Here is a 21910-nt window from a genome sequence, read left to right as displayed (position 1 = left end):
CTGCCCCCAAATGTCCCAGATGGATTTTAAAAGCACTGGGGGGGAAAGACAACCATATAAAAAGAACAGCACAGCAGAGGTCATTCAAAATACGGCCATTTAAGACTCCAAATATCACTAAAGCTACTCAAACCATGGCTAGTAAAAACTTTAGAAAATTAAAAGGGTTACAGCAAGGTGCTCTTCTATGTGATGTGCTTATGCGGAGTGCTTTGAACACCCTAAAAACACTATTTGTTGTTGTTCAGTCGTTTAGTCGTGTCCGACTCTTCGTGACCCCACGGACCATAGCACGCCAGGCCTTCCTGTCCTGCGCTCTTTCCCGGAGCGTGCTCAAGTTCATATTCATTGCATCCGTGATGCTATCTAGCCATCTCATCCTCTGCTGTCCCCTTCTCCTTTTGCCTTCAGTCTTTCCCAGCATCAGAGTCTTTTCCAGAGAGTTTTCTCTTTGCATTAGGTGGCCAAAATATTTCAGCTTCAGCTTCAGTATCTGTCCTTCCAATGAGCAGTCAGGGTTGATTTCCTTTAGGATGGACTGATTTGATCTCCTTGCAGTCCAGGGGACTCGTAAGAGTCTTCTCCAGCACCACAGTTCGAAAGCATCAATTCTTCGGTGCTCAGCCTTCATTATTATTATTATTATTATTATTATTATTATTATTATTATTATTATTTTATATTTGTCACCCAATTAAAGAAACATTAACTGATTGAGAGAGCAATCTTCTGGTCCCTGGGTGAGTCCGGAGCGCTCTGACCTCGGAAGAGAGAGCCGGGGATCCGGCCCCAGTCCCCCTCCTGCCTCTCGATTGGATTTTCTCCCAATTTGCCCTAGCTGCCTCTCCAAGGTTGGAAAAGTGACCTCAGAGGAAAAGGAAAGGGGGCGTTCAGTGGGTGGGGAGGGGAGGAGACCAGAGAGACCATGTCAGCTCAGGAGACAAGATATCCTGAGCCTCCTCCATGCTCCTGCCCTCCTGCTCCGAAGCGCCCTCAGACTGGCTAAAAGGGCCATCTTTAGGGAAAATCACCCAAGATGGAGGATAGGGTGGTGGTGAAAATTGCCTCCACTGTTTCTCCTGCCCTGCTGGCTTCAGCCTGGCTTCTGAGCGGCGAGGGCACAGCCCACAGGGTTACGCCCTAATTTTATGAGTTTTAGGGTACAGTCTTGTACTGAGGATCTACCAGCTGAGGGGCTATAGCAGCCTTCCCTGACTTAGTGCCCTCTAGATGTTTTAGACTACAGCTTCCATCAACCCTGGCCACGTTGGCTGGGGCTGATGGAAGCTGTAGTCCAAAATGTCTGGAGGGCACCACAAAAATAAAAAATAGTTGCCCCTCTGTCGATGAGCACCCACCCACATTGCCGTATAACAGCATATCCCCAGACATTTTGCTGCCTGAGGGGCAGGCCCCTCCCCATTTCATGTACAGAATCCAGCTGGACTGGCAGCTGAATCCTGCTTAACCCTCATAATGGGATAGCATCCTCCTCTGCGCCAACGGCAGCAGGGTCATTTAGGGGGCCGTGTGGGAACAGCCAAGGGCTCAAGAGGATCAGCTGGGCTCTCCCCCAGCATCTTTGGCCCGAGGTAGCCGCCTTACTCTGCCTAACGGTAGGGCTGGCCCTGAGCATACTGTATGGTCATTTGCCTCATTTGTTGCTTCTGAACTCTCTCTACAGGGTGTGTTTGCCTTATTTAGGCACAATCTCAGCCCTATTCAGGCATTCTTTACGTGTGTAGAATAAACACATGAGGCGGGGGAGCTAGCCAGCCACAGCCTATCCTCATGGGTTTCCCTCACGCTCTACTCATGGGGGCCACTGTCTGAAGAGGGGAACTTTCTGTATCTGTGGAGGCTTTCTGCAGGATCTGGAACGCTGGAAAAACAGGGTTCTCAATTATGTGGAGAACCTCCATGAGGTACAGAAGGCTCTCCTCTTCAGACAGTTGCCTTCCACTTGTAGAAGGCAACAGGAAAAAAGCTCCCCCTCCTTGCAGGTCTATTCTACGCACAAAAGGAACACCTGAATAGGGCTCTTGTGAAGGTTTTTGATGATCAAGGTTGTTTGAAGGTTGCTATGGTGAGGTGGCTCCAGGGATAAGGCACCCCAGAGAGTGTATCTTGAAAAAAGCTATCTCTGGTATGTGTCCAACCAGGTGAATTAATGTGGCTGGTGATCTCTGGCAAAGAGGGCTTTCAAAGGGAATTAAATCAAAGCATGGAGGAAGACAGACCTATTGGCTTTATTGATTTATTTATCTGCATTTATTAGTCTCCTGCTAACCTAGTCTTCTAGGCAACATACAACAGTTTAATCAACAGGAATGAAAATGCAAATCAAACAACACAATAACATACCAAATCAAATACAGCAGCAGCACAAAAATTACAAATGCATACAGTCACCCTGCAAAGGTGAAAATAGATGAATCAAAAGTACTGATCCAGGTATTGATTGTCAATCCGTGTTCCCTCACAGAAGTGTGGCCTGTTCCTGATTGGTTCTGGCTCAGCTTATAAGTGATTTTGTTGCATACTCTTATTAGTGACTGAAGCTGGCGTTTTATACCGAAGTTTTTCAGATTTTAAAATCTCTCTCTCTCTCTCTCTCTCTCTCTCTCTGTGTATGTATATATATGTGTATGTGTGTGTGTATAAAATCTGTAAATTTAAATTTTAAATTAAAAATAATTTAATTTTTTAATTTTTAATTTTTTAATTTTAACTTTTGAAAAATCTATAACATTTATAAACCAGATGCGCTACTGGTGGTCATTGTTTTGTTTTGGAGTGCTGTATCATGTGCACTACACTGCCTACATATCAGCTGATTCTAATCAAAAGGTTGCCAGAGAAGGGACTACAATAATTCATCACCCTCACAATAATAACAATAATATCAGCTTTTAAATAAAATTTAGATACATAATATTAAAGGTATTTAAAAGGCCTGGGTGAACAAAAAGGTATTTTGCCTTAGATTCCTGCATTGAGCAGGGGGTTGGACGCGATGGTCTTATAGCCCCCTCCAGCCCTACTCTTCTATGATTCTATGCTTTGACTTCGATTCCTGCATTGAGCAGGGGTTGGACTCGATGGTCTTATAGGCCCCTTCATGGATTTGCATTATTTGCAATGGATTGCCAAGGGTTTCTGGTTCCCAGTTGGTTTAACAAATAGCAACAAAAGGGCTCCGCTACCCCCCTAAATTAGACCAGCTTTCGCCAACCTGGCACCCTCCAGATTTGTTGGACTACAACACCTATCATGTCCCAGCCAGAATGACCAATGGCCATGCTGGCTTTGAGAGTATGGGAGTCATAGTCCAGCATGTCTGAAGGGTGCCGTGTTGGATTAAGCTCTTAGAATCCAAGATCTGTAGTAACTCAGATGTCGATTTTGGCATCTATATGCAGGTCATCTCAGTTTATGGCTCATGGATATGTTAGGTGCAGTGGAGGCCGGTGACTCCGATGTCAGCGGGGCAGTGAATTGCATCAGGTTTCCGGCTTCTGCACCTTGGACAGCTTCTTTAGAGTTCTGACTGGTTCTGACGGAAACCTGGAGCGGATTCACTGCCCTGCTGACATCGGAGCCCACAGCCTCCACTAGGTAGGTATTGGCCTCACCCAGGGATGTGTAACATCCGCCATTGTTTTGGCAGTATCAGGTGCCTCTTGTTCCGTCGTCTGCTCACAGACGGATGCGAATTTCTTTTGCCATGCGGACAAATACGCAAATAATTCTGTAAGAGGGTTCGTAACAATTTTCATAATTTACCTTCGTAGGTAACATTTAGCCCCCCATCCAACATATTGTCCCCCATTCCATTCCACTTTTCCTCAGCAGAAACTTGCATATTTTCCTATAAATAAATATGCGTAAATTTCGAGAAAGTAAAAATAAAGAAACATCTGAAAATCCATGGACCCTGCGCGGCCTGAGGGGCCACTCTGCAGCAGATTCCGCAGGTCGGATTCATAGAAATCCGAGCTCATTTTCGTCCGTCTCGAATTTCTCCATCATCCCTAGCCCCACCATCTTGCATCTGTCTCTGCCACTGTTTTGCTCCTGTGTGTTGTCCAGGTTCTAGTAAAAAGAGAAAGAACTGGGCTGCTTTACTTAGCTGGCACAGAGGAGCTGTCCACAGGTTTCAGCCGGTTACCTGCCAGCAGCAGCTTTTCCCTTCCTTCCTGCTAAACTCTTTTGCAGCTTGATGATGGCAAGGTTGCACGCCTGATGAATTTCCCGTATGGGAATCCCTTCTGGGTAGCAAATTGGGTGCACCGTTGGGCATGACGATGGCAGGTGTCTTTCGCCGTGTGTACACGTGGAAGGAAGCTCTAGCAGGTGGCAGGTTCAGTGCTATAATTTTGGGCAGGTGACTCAGGGCATGATGGGAGCCACCTGTTGTGGGCTCCCTACTCAACTGTCCCCTTGGCGGCTGAATGAAATAGCACAAACAGTTCATCTTGTATTTTTGTGCATTTCTGTAATACTTTTCTCTCTCTCTCTCTCTCTCTCTCTTTCTCTCACCATTTGCTCTGATTTATTGTCACGTGTCCATGTGTGTTAGCAGTTTTGAGCATCTCCGTTTGCCATTAATAGAATAAGGGTGCAATCCTATGCATGATGAGACAGGAAAAAGTCCTACAACTCTGGCTGGGGAATGCTGGGAGTTGTAGGACGTCTTTTCTGTCTCAACATGCACCTCTAGTCTCGAAAAGCTGGCATTGCTGACTTGCATGGACGGTGTCGTATTGACACTGGGTTTTTGTTTTAACTTGTGGGATGGTTTTGTTTTAACTTGTGGGATTAACTTGTTGGTTGCACATGTTCCCACAAGTTAAAACAAAAACAAGTTAAAACAACAAAAAAAACAACCCCCCCCAAAAAAGTCAGTGCCTGTTCAATTAATGGCATGAGCACTTGCGATCAAAAATACGTGTGCAAATGTATCATCTGTATATGGCAGGGATAAATCATGCCTGCGAATGTTGCATCCAAGTCATGTGATGGTCTGCAAACGCAATTTGGGACAAATTAAGGAATTCAAACGTTGAACCACTTGGGCAGCATCGACAATGCTCCTCTTCGGCCAAGGGTCCCCACGGTGTGCACACGTTGTAATACATGCAATTTCCTGTAGCTCAAGGCATGAAATCTGCGTAGGGAATTTGTCGCCCATCCAGCACTTGGAAGAAAAGTCTTGGAAGGGACAGAATCGATTGGTTGCCCACCGTGGGAGGTGGAATTGTGAATCCGGTCCGCCTTCCTCAACCTGGCGCCCTCCAGATGCAATTCCCATAATTCCCAGCCAGTATGGCCATCTCAGACTTCTCCTCCCCTCCCCCCACCCCCCGGTCTGCATATCTTTAGCACTGGAGTAGCGCAGCAGGTAAAAGACTGAGCTATGAACCAGGAAGTCCCCAGCTCAAAGTTTGCTTCTGCCCTCCATCTGCTTGTAGGCCTTGAACAAGTTGAGTCCTCACTTCTGTCTTGAGAAATTAAAGCCAGGGTTTGCAGCCGTCCCACCTCTGTAGTCTGTGTCTGCAGTGGGAGAGATTTCAAAGGACCCTGGCAGCATGGTTGGCTTATAACGGGCTACTTGAAAGAAGAGCTCTCTGGATGGAATCTTCTCATTTTTCTGAGTAACTTCTGGATTCCTTCCCAGAAGGGTTGGCTCCTGGTGTCGCCCTGCAGTGTCTCCTGGCAGTCTTTCTGTGGTCAGGAGGCATAAGAGCAGAGAGCCAACTTCTCTTCTGCTCTCTTTCTCTTGGGTCTGGCTAATGCATTATACATGGGGCTGCCCTTGGAGGCGGTTCAATCCTATATATTCATTGTGACCTCAATTTTTTTCCGTGACACTCTTTATGTAGCCAAAACAGCACCATCCATGCACAAGAGGGAGGGATCATCAGACTTGGGGGAAATCCCAAGGTTTCCAAAAGTACAAAACAGATCTTTTTAAAAACACCCTTAAGATGGGGGCAGAGAACCCCCCAAACAGCTGAATGAAGACTGCACATTGCCAGTGGTCACAGCATAGTGAGCGTCTGTTGGGGAGAATATGGAAAACTGGGGAGGAGGAATTGAATGGCCTGTTGTGGAGCGGGGCTGAGCTGGCTGGCACCCTGAACAGAAGCACTTCATACTGCAACATTTCGTTGCAGGTCCTACTTCCTAGTACAGAATATAGCTGCCAGAATTCTGACTGGTGCGTCCTGATTCACCCGCCTGACACCAATTTTAAAAGATTGCTTGGCTGCCTGTCTTGTTCCTGGCCCAATTCAAGTTGCTGGTTCTTACCATTTAAAGAGCCCTTCATGGCTTGGGACCCAAATACCTGAACGATCTTCATGTACCTCTGCCACTAACAATTAGTTCCCATGGAAACACATCACCTGTAGCTTCCTCAGCTAAAGGATTTGTCTGGCAAGTTTGCCACGAGACTACCAAAGAACATATGCAGTCATTCTGGCCCCAGTAACCTTCTCGAGTTCCATACTCCCAAACTCAACAATGGAGTATTTTAGTCTATGAGGAAAAAAATGGTTTACAGTATGGATTGATTGGTTTAGGCTTCTGCTTATGAACTTCCTGGGGTATCCAGATGCAAAAGAGGATGGGGCTTTTGCACCTTTAATATTTGTGCAAAAGAGGGAATTTCAGCAACTATTAAAGGTGTAGGAGCCCTGCACCTTTTTTGTTTTGTTTTGTTTTATATCTGGCCACCTTAGGCTTAAGCCGAAATCTCTGAACCCCCAAATTAGACCCTGACACTTCTGGAAGCTTGATTCAACAACGCGTCTGGGTTGCTGACAAAATGTCTCTCTTCAGATGACCTGCTTCCACTGACGGTCCACATGGCCTTTCGCCTTGCGCTCTTTGGGAGGGATGAGAGGGCGTTCGTGTTCTCCAATTAGCATTGGAGAGTTTTCAGTTGTTTTGTGGATGTGATGGTTTGGTAAGCCAGCATCCGCTTCTAAAAAGAACCCAGATTTCCCCTTGGGGACGAGGGCTGCTGCTTCCATCTGTATTTGTATCCTCTAGGCCTTAAGCTATGATGTCACAGAGGCAGAAATGACACTGACGAGTTAACATCCCTATCAGAAAGGAAGGGAGTGTTTTATTGTTTTTAGTTAGAAGTACAAGCTGGGCAAGGGCGCAATCTACGTTTCCTGCCACCTGTGTTTTCTACCAGAGAACTATTCCGCAAAGTTTAAGGGAGCAATTCTATCAGGGGATAGGTGGCAGCCTCCGAACTCGGAGTCGACCGTCTATCCAATGCAGGGCGGGCAGAGCACAGAAAGGATCTTCTCCTCTGCGCTCTCCCCCCCCCCCCGCATTCACAGCTAGATGGCTGATTTCGGCTGTCTAGCTGCAGGAGTTCAGAGTGGGGGGCGGGGAGGCCGGATGACACATAGGAAGCGTCATACTGGCACTTCCGTGCTCCCCGCCTCTCCCTGCCCCCAGGAGTGCCCCCCCTTTTGCCCAGCGACGTGGAGCCCAGGGACAATCCATGCTGCCTACAAGGCGGCTGGAGTGGGGAGGCAGTTTTCTGGGCGCGGGCTCTGAGGTCAGCTCCCGGAAACCAAACAGTCTTATGGCCATCTAGCCGCTGTCTAGCAGCCATAGGATTGTGCCCTAACAATAGCAAGTTAATACAAATACTGGGATTATTTATTTATTTATTTATAGGAAGGGCAGATGTAAGACATGTTTTTTAAAAAATATTGTATGGGGTTTTTTTTGATAGCCACCTTGATATCCTTAAAAACAAGCTGGGATATAAAATTTTAAAATAAGCAAATTAATTAAAAATGCACCTGCAGAGAATTCTCAGATATCGCTGCCCTCGTAAAACAGCTGAACTCCAGTCCTTGATGTTCCTTGTCTGTAAAATGGAAGTATTAATTGGTTGCAGTTTTGACCAGGTCTTTGTGCAGCTCAGCTGGGCAATGTTAAGGTAATGTTAGAATCCCTGTTCTGTTCTAGATTGGATTTAGATTTCTCTTCATCCAAGTCATCCCAGTGTATGGCCACAGTGGGCAATTGGTGCTGTCCCCTGATCCACCATTTAAAAAATAAATACATTGCATCTTGCTTTGTCTGTTCCACTGCCTCTCTCCTGGCTTTGGTGGGTGGACCTTGGGGTTCTATTGCAAAAGCAGTCGATCACAGAAACCAAAGGTCTGCCTGCCTAGAATACTTGGAATGTTCTGATGCAGTTATTTGGTGTTGCTACCTCCTGCTAGCAGAGAAAAACAAAAAGGCAAAGCAGAATGAGTGTTTACCAGTCCCACATGCACACAAGACTCAAAAAAGAGACCACATCTTTCTTTAGTGAAGGAAGGAAGGAACAACAACAAAAAAGCTCCTGGTCAGGGGGCCAGCCAGCCACATCCTTTTCCAGGAGACTTCATTCCATCTGCCTCCGCCGCCCCCGCCCCCCCCCCCCCGATGTTCTGTTTCTATTTTGGTTTTCATTTGTCAGCTAGCATTCTGTGGCCACCATGCATGTTCAGTCCTGGGCTGTTTGTATGTGTCCCTCCCCCTTTTAGTCTTTTCTCCCTGAAGACATTTTTTGAATTTCTGCAAACTTTGAGTCTCCCCATACCTCCCTCTTGTGTATGGATAATACCATTCTTATTTATTTATGTATTTATTATATTTATATCCTGCCTTTTTTCCTGCAAGGAACCCAAGGCAGCTTACATAGTCCTCCACCTCCATTTTTATCTTCACAACAGCCCTGTGAGGTAGGTTAGGCTGAGAGTCAGTGACTGGCCCAAAGTCACCCAGTGAGCTTCATGGCCGAGTGGGGACTAGAACAAAGCCCCAGTCCAGCGCTCTAACCGCTATGCCACACTGGTTCTCACTGGACCTTTATTTGGTTACATAAAGATCAGCAGTTGAAGAAAGAATCCACCATTGGTACATAGGAATATACAGAGATCGTGGGTGGGAGGGTGGGATTATAAACAGTGGATTGTATCCAGTGTTAATCCTACATAGAGCAGAGCCTTGGAATGAATGAGACGTAAGTCACAACTGACTTAATTCCTGTGCATTTCAACTGGATACAGTGGAGCCAAAAGCCATGAAATCCAACTAGTATCTAACATTACTATGCAAAGTTCAAAGGTATAGAAAATAAATACAGAGACCATTCTTATCAGCAGGAATTGGCAGTAACATAATCATAATAATATAATTATGATAACATAATAACAACACAACAACAACAACAACATAATAAAAATAGCATAAGCTTCCTGTGTTTGCTTTTGGTAACTTAAAGCCTTTTTAAAGCTTGACAAAACCTTCGTTCTGACTGGGCTCTAAATGAATGGAATAGAATTAGACTGGCTGACAAATCCCTAGTTCAGGATTTCACAGCAGAGATACTCCTCTGGAACGTTTCTTTTGTTGGTGAAGAATGGTGAAAGGAAACTGCTCTACCTTATAACCAGTTTTTGTTTTTAAGGGATAGTTGGAAGTGATTTTCAGTCGTGTTTCTGTTGATGATTTACTCGGGCTGAACTGCAGCTTGGCTGATATTCAGAAGAGCTTGGCTGATACTCAGATGGGATGCTGAAAGCATGGAGTAGTTTTATCTTACTGTTGTGAAAAATTAGAGCAAGATCTCATGTGATTGCAGAGGTGGGATGAAAGCAGAGGGAGCCAATTTCCTAATTCTTCATGGGATTTCTGATCGCCTGTCAAAAGATGCAGTAAGCACCTCCAGTTAAGATTTAATTTGCAGATTAAAGTTGGATGGGGAACTGCAGCGATTTGGTGGTGGTGTTTTAGCTCACTGGTGGAAGACGTGCTTTGCATGCCGAAAGTCCCAGGTTTTATTCTTGGCACCTCCAAGACTGGAGGCTGACTCAGAGGGGAAGGAAGAGGTTCCCCAAAGGAAGGGAGACCCAGACCCACAAACCAAGAGAGGCGGTGTCTTTGGGGAAGTGTACCTCAAAAACTCTGCAACCTAGGAAGTTTAAATCTTCCAGCTTGGATAACGTGCAGCAACATTTTATTCATAGGCACCGAGAGGAAGCTAGGTTGTAGATTATTAGTTTTGCGTCGAATAGGGAAGATGTAACGCGATCGACGGAAGCGAAGCGAAGGAGAACGGGCTCCCTGGAGGGAAGTTGTTTCCAAGTGAACAGCTCCCAGCCTCGCTCTGGACACAGCGTTTGTTTTCCAAATTCAATCGAGCAGTCGTTGCAAGGCCTCGCTGTTGCTGCATTTTTCTGTTTACAGCTTAAACAGGTGCAGCTGGAAAGTGCTACTGGTGGCCGGCGCCATTTTAATCCCCCCACAATGCCCCTGGGCCGCTGACACAGCATCGCTCTGGAGTGACACTACCTTGGGCCCCAGAAGCATTGTGGGGGAATTAAAATGGCCAGAGGTGCTTGTCACAGACACCCAGGCTTTGGAGCAACATTAGGTCAGGGTAGGGTGGCCAGGTGCCCTACTTTACAAAGGAGAGTCCTCTATTTGAAGTCCTGTCCAGTCCAAGATGAAGAACCCTAAGAAGGACTAATGGGCTCAAGTGACAGGAAGCCAGATTCCGGCTGAACATCAGGAAAAACTTCCCAACTGTTAGAACAATACGGCAATGGAACCCATGACCCAGGGAGGTGGTGGGCTCTCCCACACTGGAGGCATTCAAGACGACGCTGGACAGCAATCTGTCAGGGATGCTCTGACTTGGACTCCTGCATTGAGCAGGAGGTTGGACTCGATGGTCTGATAGGCCCCTTCCAACCCTACTATTCTAGAATTCTAGGATTCTAAGGCAGAGCTGAGCAGGTGTATGTAGGGTGGCCTGGTGTCCCACTTTACAGAGGGCAGTCTGCTATTTGGAGCTGTCTATCTGAAGCTCTGTTGGAAGCCATTTGATGGGCTGTCCAGTCCCAGTCGGGTTTAACGTTGAAGAACCAGAAGGAGGGGAGGGGCCTTAAAGTTGCCCATCCGCAGTTAGCACCTGGAGAGCAAACAGAAGAGGCACACCAGTCATTCTTCTCCTCTATGGTGCCATGTCTTGTATTTCTGTTTAAATAACAGTTCTAATGTCTAAAGTTGCACCTGTACATATCAAGTTGCATATGCAAATGGTATGCAAATTGGTGTCCTCTTTTGACCCCTTTTGGGCAGTGCATAAATGGCCATCCTAAAGCCACCTGGTGACCGTTGTCCCCACTATGTCGAGACACCTTGCGCTACCACTTAAATGATAATAATTGCTTTTAAAGTGCAGCTACACATATAAATCAGCATATGCAAAATTTATGCAAAGCCATGTCCTCTTTTGTCCCCCTGCCCTTTTGGGGGGATTTGGAGTGGCCACCTTCTGTTGGGACCCTCTGTAATGTGGGAATTAACTTTATTCATTTATTCAATTTATATCCTGCCTTTTTTCCTCCTTAAGGGACCCAAGGCGGCATACGTTATCCTCCTCCTCTCCATTTTATCCTCACAACAACCCTGTGAGGTGGGTTGGGCTGAGAGTCTGTGACTGGCCCAAAGTCACCCAGGGAGCTTCCATGGCCGAGTGGGGACTAGAACCTGGATCTCCTGAGCCCCAGTCCAACACTCTAACCACTAGACCACACATGGCAGATGCTACCACAGCCACCAGTGCTGAGAGAAGCAGTAGGCCCAGGTGTCTGTAGCTGGCATTTTGGATTGGTGACGGGGTAGACGGTGAGCCCTCCTGCGGGCCTGGGCCATTGGCAATGGTCCAGTGGTGCTGGTCTCTGGTGCTGGGCCTGTCCCTGACAGAGGCAGTATACCCATGAATAGAATCATAGAAGCATAGAATATTAAGGTTGGAAGGGGCCTACAAGGCCATCGAGTCCAACCCCCTGCTCAATGCAGGAATCCAAGTCAGATGCTGGGGACCTGTGTTGCCTTCATATTCCCCTTGTGGTTTTCCCTGGCCTGATCCAGCACTGAACCACACTGATCCAGTGTGGCGTAGTGGCTAGAATGTTGGACTGGGAGCTGGGAGATCTGGATTCTAGTCCCCACTCGGCCATGGAAGCTCACTGGGTGACTTGGGGCCAGTCACAGACTCTCAGCCCAACCTACCTCACGGGGTTCTTAAAATGGAGAGGAGGAAGATAATGTCAGCCGCCTTGGGTTCCTTGCAAGAGGAAAAAAGGCGGGATATAGATGCAATAAATGAATAAAAATATAAATTTATGTTCTTACTCCTTCTAGCCACTGCTCCAGAGCGGCTTATCACGCAGCCAAAAAGCCGGTTCCATGCAGGGAACTCCAAAGACGTGATACCTGCAGAGCAGCCCAGGGCATCGACATTTCCTTTCCCCTCTGAACATGCCAAGCAAATTGTGGATCTGCCAGCACGGCCTCCCCGTTCTGAAGGTTTTCTTGTCTTCCGCTTGGCGTAATGAGGTCTCCTTTTGAAAGCAAAGCACTCAACAGTCTCATCGAGTGAAATGTTGTCCTGAGGGGGTGGAGAAAAGCAAAAATAAAACTGGGCGGGGGGGGGGAGTTGAAAAACGTTGCTTATTCATGCAGATAATTCTATAATGTGTTAGCAAGTCGGCTCTGCTAGCCACCTTCCAAATAGTATTGCTAGATCCAGTCCCTGTCAAGTCATTGCTCTGCACCCTTTTAAAGAATTGTATAGAAGGAAACAATTCTGCCTTGTGCTGCTTCTGCTGTTTCTTAGGATGTTGGAGAAATCCGCAATGCAATCAAATGAGTTTGGATTTCTGTGGATCTAACCCATGGATTTCACAGCAGACCGGCCTTTCCTGAGTCACATGTCTTCCAGGGTCTTGCAGACCATTTTCTTTACTTCCTGGAATGTCGTGGAAAAATACATGAAATAAAAAAAAACACTGGTGGAAAATGCGCATTTCCCCCATAGGCTATAGCATGAAAATTTGCACGGGGATTTGCGCATTTTTGCAAGCACAAATTCACGCATGTGCAAATTTGTGCAAATATGGGAAATTGGAAAAAATCAAATTCCATCAGTGAGCAGAAGATGGAACAAAAGACACTTGACAATCTGTGAAATGCAGACAGAATTATTTTTTCAAAATCTGTACATCCTCAGCTGTTACTCCAGTGCTAAGTGGAGAAAAGCAACATTTGGCAATTTTTCCAGTGTGGACAACTTTGATAGGTCCAGGACCAAGACAAGCTCCATCTGGCCCTATTTGCTAGGGAGTCTTCCCATTCTCATCACTGTCCCTTTCAGTCCCTCTATTTCTGATGTTCAGGCTGTGAGTGCCGCTGCTTTCATAGCCAGAATAGCTCCATCTGTGCACAAGCTGGTATTGTTGGGTAGTTTAGCGACAGCAACAACAAAACTTTAGGGGAAAAAATCCTATTGGGGGTGAGGGGGGTGAGGAGACACAATGTGAGGTTGGTGGGCACAGAATTCTGACTGACTCTTGTGTGATGGAAAACTGGGGAAGGAGGTTGAATGGAATGTAGTATCGTGGGAAAGGACATGGCTGGCTAGAATGCTGAACAGAAGCAGTCTCTATCAGCCTGCCCCAACCTGGTGCCCTCCAGATGTGTTGAACCCAGTTCCAGGTCATAGTCTGAAGGCCCTTGAGACAGCCACCTTGCTGAAGCTAAGCAGGTCTGGGCAGTGCTCGGAGGGGAGATGCCCTGGGAACCGCATGTAGCCACCTTGAGTTCCAAGATGGAAGGAAGGTGGGATATAAATTGGATGGATGGATGGATGGATGAATGAATGAATAAACTACAACTCCCAGCAGCTGGGGGATGCTGGGAGTTATGGTCCAATACAGCAGCAGAGCACCAGGTTGGGGAAGGGTGTTCTGCACTGTAACATTTTATTGCAGGTGCTTTTTGCTTTGCCTTTATTTCTTCTTCTTCTTGGAGGACGCCTTACTAAATGCTACTGTGAGTTGAAAGAGCTGTAATTCTTCAGGGCTCAAATCATTCCCCAGAGCCATGGTGCCCGCGGGGACCTCCAATGGGGCCACAGAGTTCCCTGCCCCCCTCAAAACATTTTTTAAATAAAACCTTGGAAAATGTGAGAGCAGTGTTCTTTCCCTCCCTGTAGCCTTACTCTTTCTCTCCCCTCTGCCCCTTTGCCTTGCTCTTTCTCCCTCCCAGCCTCTAGCTGTGCTGTCTCCCCACCTCTTTATCTTGCTGTTTCTCGCCCTTAGCCTCTAGCCTTGCTCTTTTTCTAACGCTTTGCCTTGCTGTTTCCCCTCCCTGCCCAGCCTCTAGCTTTGGTCTTTCCCTCACCACCTCTTTACCTTACTGTTTCTCCCCTTTAGCCTCTAGCCTTGCTCTTTCTCTACCCCTTTGCCTGGCTGTTTCCCCTCAGCCTCTAGCTTTACCATTTCTCTCCTGTCTTTGCCTTGCTGTTTTTCCTTCCCTCCCAGCCTCTAGCCTCACTATTCCCCCCACCTCTTTAGCTCAGTGTTTCTCCCCTTCCCAGCCTCTATCCTTGCCTTTTCTCTCCCCAATACCCCTTTGCCTTATTATTTCTCTCTCCCTCCCAGCCTCTAGCCTCACTATTTCTCTCTCTTCCTCTCACCTCTTTAGCTTACTTTTGACTAGCCAGGCCTCCACAGCAGCCAAAATGTGACTAGCCCCATCATCTGTGGGGGACATTTTGTGGTAGTGCCTACAGCAGTTTCTCAAATTCCCAAATGTGCTTATGGTCCAAAAAGGTTGAGGAGCCCTGCACAAGAGAGTCTCTGGCACTGGGGGAGGGGGGAACCTATGGCCCAAGAGCTGCATGCATCCTCTGCCTAATGTAATGTGGCCCTCCATTCTGGGGCCCGCCCTTGCTACCTGGACTGCCCCTCTGGGAATAGCTTCCTCTTCTGCTCTCTCTCTCTATCTGGAATTGGATAATTAATCACTGTTACATCAATGTGTGAGGCTTTTTACAAAGCATAAGAGGACAAGTCTCTGCCCTGAGCACTTTACAATCTCTGACACAGAGGAGTCAATGGAGGAAGAGGTGGGAGTGTCCTCCATACGAGACTTCTTCTTTTATAATTATTTTTTTAAGCCAGTCTTATGGATGCAGATATTGGATTTGTTGACTTTGTTAAGACTGGCAATGCCATGTCTGCAAATCGTTTGAGAACAGTAATGCAATCCATTTTGCAAAGCGGCATTAGATCCTTTTTTATATTCCTTTTTATATCCTCTCCTTCTGGAAGTGCTTTCGCCGTTCCTGTTGAGAGCGTTCTTTTAAAAGCATTCGGGAAGCTAGAATTCCTCTCCCGGCTTGTCTGTACAAACATTTTATTGCCTCAAGTCCTTCTGCACCCACTTTGACATTGATGGCGGGTGTTTTTACGTGTGCGCGTGTGTGTGGTGCTTTCCCACTTCCTGTTTAAAAACAGAGGGTGTGTGAAGGGGGGGGAGAGAAATCCCTTCCTCTTGCAGACATCCGAACAGATCTGCAGTTGGTGGATTCACACAGCCGACTTCGTGTGCCCAGTTGCATGCTGGAGAGCACAGCTTGTAGGCCAGAGGAGGACAGAGGCAGCTGTCGTTGGGAGTACATCTTGTTTTGGGGTTCCGGAGATGTTGGCTAATGCCCTAGTGCATGTGGACCTCTTCATTCGGTAAATAGACTGCCTGCCTGCCTTTCTGCAGGCAATGGTTATTAAGGGGACCGGCCCCCTGTTCTGCATTCCAGCTTCTGGCATTTGCTTCCTCGAGTTCAAAATCTCCTGCTGGCAAGTCGTCGTGGAACTCTGGCGTCTTCCCCGCTCTCTGCGACGATGCGCTGTCTCGGAAGCTGGCATGTTCCTATTTCATAGTTACACTGTCTGCTTTTCCTCCCCTTCCTTAAGGACACGGCTGCCTTTGTTTCACGTTTTATAAGCAGCTGTGTTTGTGAGATTGCTCGGGGCACGACAAATTCTGGCTGGCCTCGTATCCAGCGAGAGTTTTTGTTTTTGCCACGGCCCATAGTTAGCTTACGGAACTGGCGGCCACAAGGTGTGGGGGTGGCCACCAGCTTGGAAGGGGTGTGCCCTACTTTGCCAAGGACAGCTCTCTCTTTGAAGGGTGGTTCAGTCCAAGTCCAGTTTCAAGACCAGAAGGGAGAGCAGGGTGCCTTGAAGTTAGCAGCCGGAGAGTCGACTGAGCACCGGGCACATGGGTTTGCTGGGCACAGTCTTTTCTACTAGGGTGAGATGTATTGCATTTCTCTTTAAATGATGGGAACCAACAGTGGGAAAGAGCTCTGGCTTGGGGGCTTCCCAGAGGTGTTTGGTTGGCCACTGTGAGAAACAGGAGGCTGGACTTGATAGGCCGTGGGTCTGCTGGGAATATTTCAACCTCGATCAAGGGGAAAACTCTTGGAGGTTCTTTTGGAGGATTCTCTCTCTTGCTTCTTCCCCTGTAACTGGTGCTCCCAAAGAATCTCCAAGAGTTTTTCCCTTGATAAAGATAAAACAGTTGATAAAGTGTTGCAGGTAGTTAGTTCATGGCCACAGCTAGCCTCAAGATCTCTGTAGCCTACAACGTGGTTTCCTGTGGTTTCTTCCTTTTGCTCCTCCCCTTCCTTCTCCCCACCTCTCTCTCCCTCTCTCTCTCTCTGACCTCCTCGATTGCTGGGAGCACGTGAGTTGGCTCTCTTGCCCCTGCCTGTGTAATGGAACACAAAATGGACTCAACAAACTCTTTTGAAACCCTACGCTGTACCTGCATTGCACGTGCAAAAATATTTGTGAGTAAAACTGTTCACTGAAGAAGAGTGTGGTCTCCTTTTATCATGCTAAGATCGCCCTGTGTGCACGTGGGACTGGTAAATGCTCATTCTGTTTTGCCTTTTGTTTTTTCTCTGCTAATTGCCTTTCTAGTAGGAGGCATCGTTACTAAATAATCCCATCAGGCTCTATTTCAGTAGGGCTCTTCTTATGACCCTGCATTCCCACCCTGAAGGAAGGGCCAGGCTCTTTTCTGGCCTCATACTGAGCTGAAGACCTAGCATTACTGAGGTCTGAGCCCTTGCCCGCCTGTGTAGCTCTCCGTTGGAGCAAGGGATAGTGGCTCCTTTTTGCACTGAGCCTCAGAGCTGCTCCAAAAGCAGCAAGACATCTCACTGCTTCCTGAGTATTTCACAGACATGTGCTCCCCATTTTTCTAGGTATTAGAGAAGTGCTGGGGGGTCTCCTAGGTGCTGTGCTCCCCAGAGCAAAAGAGGCACAGGACAGCAGTGAGACCAGAAGTGTGTTTGTCGACTCTTACGAACAACCTCTTCCTCTTCTGGGTTTGGCCCCTGGGGAGAATGCAATTCTTTCCCCAGGTAAGTGCATCCACTGCTATTCTTGATTGTCAAACGTTGTGAGCGCACTTGCGCAGTCCAGTATCGGAGCAAGGGTAGCGTAGCACAGAGAGTAGGCAATGCGATGTCCGTGGGCACCGGTGTCCCCCTGGGCACCTTTCTTGGCACCCACCAAAGTGCCCCCCCTTTCATTTGCAAGATGGGGACATGGTGTGCATCTGTGTGAGAGTGTGTGTGCAAGTGAGAAAGACCATCTATGGGTGGTGATCCAGAATGTGAGATAAAACGAGACCGGGGAATGAATTGGTTGGCAGAGGAGGGGGAAAGAAAAAGAGTTTGCTTTCTGTGGAATAAGTTTCTGTTGGTGCTGAAAATTGCGGGTTTATTGATTGATTGATTGTACTCCTTTCAGCGCCAGGTGAAGACCTATTTTATTTTCCCAGCATTTTAGCGCTCTAGTCTTTTAGCTCGGCTGTTTTTTAAATCCGTCTTGCAAATCTCTGCATAGCTACTAGATTTTATCCTGGTTGTACTTTTGTAGTGTAATTTAAAGCTTTCATATTTTATATCGTTTTATGCTGTACTTACAGTTTTAATTTTTGTGAACCACCCAGAGAGGTTTGGCTATTGGGCGGTACAGAAACAAACAAACAAACAAACAAACATTTGTGCCATTCATATTCTGTGGAGGGAGTAATCCCATGGCCACTAGTCAGCGGCTAGATGGCCATAGGATAGGTAGGTTCCCTGAGAACCGACCTCCACTCCCTCCCGCACTGCCTCCTAGACAGCACGGAACGGCCCCGCGCTCCAAGCTCGGAAAAGGAGTGCAGAGTGGCAAAAACGGGCGTTCCTGGGGGCATGTTGGGGCGGGGAAGTCGGAAATGCTGGTATGACACATCCTACGTGTGATCCGGCTGCCACTTCCTGCGCTCCGCAGACCCACGGCTACACAGCCGAAATCGGCTGTCTAGCTACAAATGCAGGGAGGCTGAAGCACGGAGGGGACAATCCCTCCGTTCTTCTCCTGCCCTGCATTGGATAGGCAATCGCCTCCGAGTTCAGACGTGGCCACCTATCCCCATAGGATTGCACCCTAAATATACTAAAATCCCTCCGTGGTTCACACATAAATATTAAAATTACATTTAAAACCCAATATTAAAAACACAACGTTAAAACAATTCCAATTCCAATCAAAGCAATACAAGGAGCAGTAAGATGGAGTGGGATGATTAATTTAATTACAGCCCAGGGAAAGCCTGGGCGAACGAATGTGTTTACAGGAGATGTTTGAAAGATGCCACATTTTCCGCCTCCCGACCTGCACGAGGGACGGTTTTCCAAAGGGTGGGTGCTGCTACCAAGAAGGCCCACCATCGGGGTAATTCACGGTGACATCCTGTTCGTTTCAGAATGACCAGCAAGGCCTCCTCGGATGAACTTAAAGGTCGCCTGGGGATGTATAAGGGAAAGAGGTCTGCTAGGTATGCTGGTCCCAAGTTGTTTAGGGCTTTGTATGACAAGAACCTTGAATGTGGCTTAGTAGCTAATAGGCAGCCAGTGCAGTTCTTTTAACAGATGTTATGTGAGCACAGCTGGGTGTCCCACTGAGCACCATAGCTGCTGCACTCTGCACTAGGTGCAGCTTAAAGGAGTTTTTTGTTTTTTTTTAAGTATGTTGGGGCTCAGACTTTGTATTCAGCCTTTTGGGCAGGTTACTTGTCCTTTGTGGCCAGCCTCCCCTCCCACAGCACTCATTTTGTGGTGGTGCACAGGACAGTTTCTCAAATTGCCGCGTGTGCCACAGGCCCCCAAAGGTTGCCTGCCACTGGCGAAGCACAGCCACCGAGCTTTCATGGATGGGAAATGGAGACTCTTGTGCAGAAACATGCATGGGGGTGTGGGGAGGAGAGCAGAGACACAGCAAGCACAATTTTAAAACTGAATGTGCATCCTGGGTGCATCCAGTAGATGGCTTCTAGTGCTGTTGATCAATTAGGTAAAAAATCCCAACTTCAAATATAACCTGATGGGATCTAAGCTAGCAGTGATTGACCAGGAAAGAGATCTTGGGGTTGTGGTGGACAGGTCGACGAAAATGTCAACCCAGCATGTGGCCACTGTAAAAAAGGCGAACTCCATGTTAGGCAAAATAAGAAAAGGAATTGAGAATAAAACTGCCAATATCATCCTTGTTGTTGTTCAGTCGTTCAGTCGGGTCCGACTCTTCGTGACCCCATGGACCATAGCACGCCAGGCCTTCCTGTCCTCTGCTCTCTCCCAGAGTGTGCTCAAGTCCATATTCATTGCATCGGTGATGCTATCTAGCCATCTCATCCTCTGCCGTCCCCTTCTCCTTTTGCCTTCAGTCTTTCCCAGCATCAGGGTCTTTTCCAGGGAGTTTTCTCTTCGCATTAGGTGGCCAAAATATTGGAGCTTCACCTTCAGAATCTGTCCTTCCAATGAGCGGTCAGGGTTGATTTCCTTTAGGATGGACTGATTTGACCTCCTTGCAGTCCAGGGGACTCGTAAGCGTCTTCTCCAGCACCACAGTTCGAAAGCATCAATTCTTCGGCGCTCAGCCTTCCTTATAGTCCAGCTCTCACAGCCATACATTGCTACGGGGAAAACCATAGCTTTGATTATACGAATCTTTGTTGGCAAGGTGATGTCTCTGCTTCTTACTATGCTGTCTAGGTTGGCCATAGCTTTCCTCCCAAGGAGCAAGTGTCTTTTAATTTCATGGCTACAGTCACTGTCTGCGGTGATCTTGGAGCCCAAGAAAATAAAATCTGTCACTGCTTCCATTTCTTCCCCTTCCATATGCCAGGAAGTGATGGGGCCAGATGCCATGATCTTCGTTTTTTTAATGTCGAGTTATCATCCTGCCTCTATACAAATCTATCATGCGACCACGCTTGGAATACTGTGTACAGTTCTGGTCACCACACCTAAAAAAAGAGATTGTAGAGCTGGAAAAAGTGCAGAAAAGGGCACCTAAAACGATCAAGGGGCTGGAGCACCTCCCCTATGAGGGAAGGTTACAACAGCTGGGATGGTTTAGCCTGGAAAAAAGGAGGGTCAGGGGAGACATGACAGAAGTGCACAAAATGATGCCTGTGGAGAATGTGGATAGGGAGACATTTTTCTCCCTCTCTCAAAATACTAGAACCCATGAAACTGATTGGTGGGAGATTCACGACAGGTAAAAGGAATGACTTCTTCACACAGCACATAGTTAAACTATAGAATTTGCTTCCACAGGATGTAGTGATGGCCACCAATTTGGATGGCTTTAAAAGGGGGTTGGACAAATTCCTGGAGGAGAAGGCTAGCAATGGCTACTAGTCCTGATGGCTATGTGCTACCTCCAGTACAAGAGGCAGTGAGCCTATGTACACCAGTTGCTGGGGAAGATGGGTGGGAGGGTGCTGTTGCACTCATGTCCTGCTTGTAGGTTCTTAGTTGACAGCTGGCTGGCCACTGTGTGAACAGAATGCTGGACTAGATGGACCCTAGATGGTCTGATCCAGCATGGCTCTTGTTATGTTGTTATGTTTTAAAGGATGTTGTGGAACTATTCTGTCTTTCCCTCCTTCATGAATTTTCTGTGGAAAGAAGAAAAATGGAAGCAGCAGCAGGGAAACACTGGAGGGTTACAATTTCTTTATTTACAAGTATTTGTAAATTGCTTGCATCTACACATTTCAAAGTGGTGTACACAAAGCATAAAAACATAAAGATATAAAACCAACGCATTGAATATACACCTACATATCTGTAAGAATAAAACAGGTGGCAGGCTAAATAGATTTAGGATATATAACAGCGTATCTGTGTCGCTTGTGAGAAATAGCATTTAAAAATTGCTTTATTTCTTCAGAAAGGGACTTTTGCTGAGGCATCTTCCATTCTGGAAAATGCTGGGCATATTATTTCTAGTGAAAACCATAAATATTTGAACACTCATAATATTGGTTGCTGTGTTTCTTGGGCAAACCATGCATGTAATCTTTCAAGTTACATGCAATTCTTCGTCAGGCAGAATGGAAAGGCTCATATATTTATATAGTTGGGACTTTGCTTGGTTTCTAGTGTGCCAGGCCACGAGTTCTGTGTAACATGTAAACCCGCATAGTCCAATGGCAGTTCTAACAAAGCCAAGAAAGGTTTCAGGGTTAAGGCCTCAAAGGAAATTGATGCAGCTGTCTTATGAAGCTAAGCCAGTCTGGGCTGGTCATTGCTTGGATGAGAAAAAAAATCACAGAAAAAAAGGCAGACATCAACAAAATAAATAAAAGTGTATAGCTTTCATGTGATCCTTGGGAAATGTGGGAGCAATGGTTTATCCCATGCTCACTGCTCATGAGTAAGCCTGGAGTTAACAAAGTAAGCATTTCATTGAAAGTGCCAGGGATGGCAGTAACCGCGACGGGAAGTAATTAAGGCATGACTCAAGAATTTCAGTATAGGCGGAGGTGGCATGCGGGAGGTTTCCTGCAGAGTTCCCAGCTAGCAGCAGCTGATGTACAGAAGGGTGGAAAGGCCAAACTTACCGTTCGGACCGAGTTCATTCCGTGTGCATGAATGCTAGGATGCATTCATCCCCCCACT

General features: G+C 47.0%; 1 protein-coding gene across 4 annotated transcripts in view; it reads left to right on the top strand.

The window, feature by feature from the left end:
• The window catches only part of CLIP2 (CAP-Gly domain containing linker protein 2), a 139774-nt gene that overhangs the window by 12732 nt on the left and 105132 nt on the right, over positions 1-21910 (top strand). Inside the window, exon 1 of one of the 4 annotated variants that reach the window (XM_084823298.1) lies at positions 15443-15623. The exons of 2 other annotated variants lie outside the window; for them this stretch is intronic. The gene's annotated coding sequence lies outside the window, so the exon portion shown is untranslated. Of the gene's footprint in view, positions 1-15442; positions 15624-16109; positions 16195-21910 lie in introns of those variants that run through there. One more of the 4 variants, XM_084823299.1, reaches the window with a different exon arrangement.

The sequence above is a fragment of the Heloderma suspectum genome, chromosome 16 (genome assembly GCF_057233095.1).
Source record: "Heloderma suspectum isolate Gila_16-S chromosome 16, 16-S_ref, whole genome shotgun sequence".
Classification (NCBI taxonomy): Eukaryota; Metazoa; Chordata; class Lepidosauria; order Squamata; family Helodermatidae; genus Heloderma; species Heloderma suspectum.
This window is presented reverse-complemented; position numbering and strand designations above follow the sequence as displayed.